Source organism: Octodon degus, unplaced genomic scaffold (assembly GCF_000260255.1).
Source record: "Octodon degus isolate 3935 unplaced genomic scaffold, OctDeg1.0 scaffold00003, whole genome shotgun sequence".
NCBI lineage: Eukaryota > Metazoa > Chordata > Mammalia > Rodentia > Octodontidae > Octodon > Octodon degus.
In genome coordinates this window covers 16,877,174-16,878,255 of record NW_004524579.1, presented here as the reverse complement: position 1 = coordinate 16,878,255, position 1,082 = coordinate 16,877,174, and positions in this window count along the sequence as shown.

Below are 1,082 nucleotides of genomic sequence, written 5' to 3'. Positions count from 1 at the left end.
TTGCTTTTGGTTTTGTTTCTTCTCTTTAAAATAAAATTTAAAAAATTAAAAAGAAGAAAAAAAGGCCAGGGGGATAGCTCAGTAGCATAAGCACCTACCTGGCAAGAGCAGGGTCCTGAGTTCAATCTCCAGTATTCAAAAAAAGAAAAAAAAAAGATAATGAAAAAGCAGCCACATTCTTCTCTGATAGTCACAAATACATTATTTAAAACTTGTAACTAGAAAGTTAATATTGGGTCAAAAATGGAGGTAATACTATGATTATTATAATGTGATCCTCTTATTTCTTGGTTAATTCTGTATTTTGATGGTGCTCAGGATGCTAGCAGATAGTGCTGTTGAAATACTGTGCGTCTTGACTGATACTATATGGAGATCTAGTTCTATCAGTGAGTGAAGGAACAACGTTACAATATTCTACTGTGATCATAAAGTATAGATTGATACTTTGTACCAATTTCTTCTATGCATATTGAAGATATTTTACAATGCATGAGAGTTATTGCTATCCCACTGATAAATTAGTTTTACTGATTTATCGGTGTGTTAGTATATTTTGTGTATGGTAAGCTACCTTGCATTGAATTGTATTATTGCTAGTTTTCCAGTAACCAGTTCAACTGTTCCTTGACTGTATGTTTCATTGCATTTCTTTTCTGTTGTCTATATTTGCAATATTTCTAGTGTAGCCCATACATGGAATGGAGTTAGGTCTTAATAATGTGTCTTTTTTGATAATTTCTGCCTTTTAATAAAAGTATCATTTACTGCAATTAGTAATAGGGTGGTAATAATTATAGGTTTGCATTTTATCATTTATTTTTACTTATCTTTTCCTTTTTAACCCATTCTTTAGCTTACTCATTCTATGGTTGAATAAGATTTTTAAAATTAGAATTCAATTTCAAACAAGTACAAAGACACCTTTTTTTTCATTATCATTTAGCATGCTATGGTGATTATACAATATGTCTCTAACTTACCCATGTCAGTTTTTCCTATGTTCAAATCTCTTCCAATTGTTATTTAACTCTTCTGAGGCATGAGGTAGTTGTTTTGTTTATTCTCTGTGATTATATATA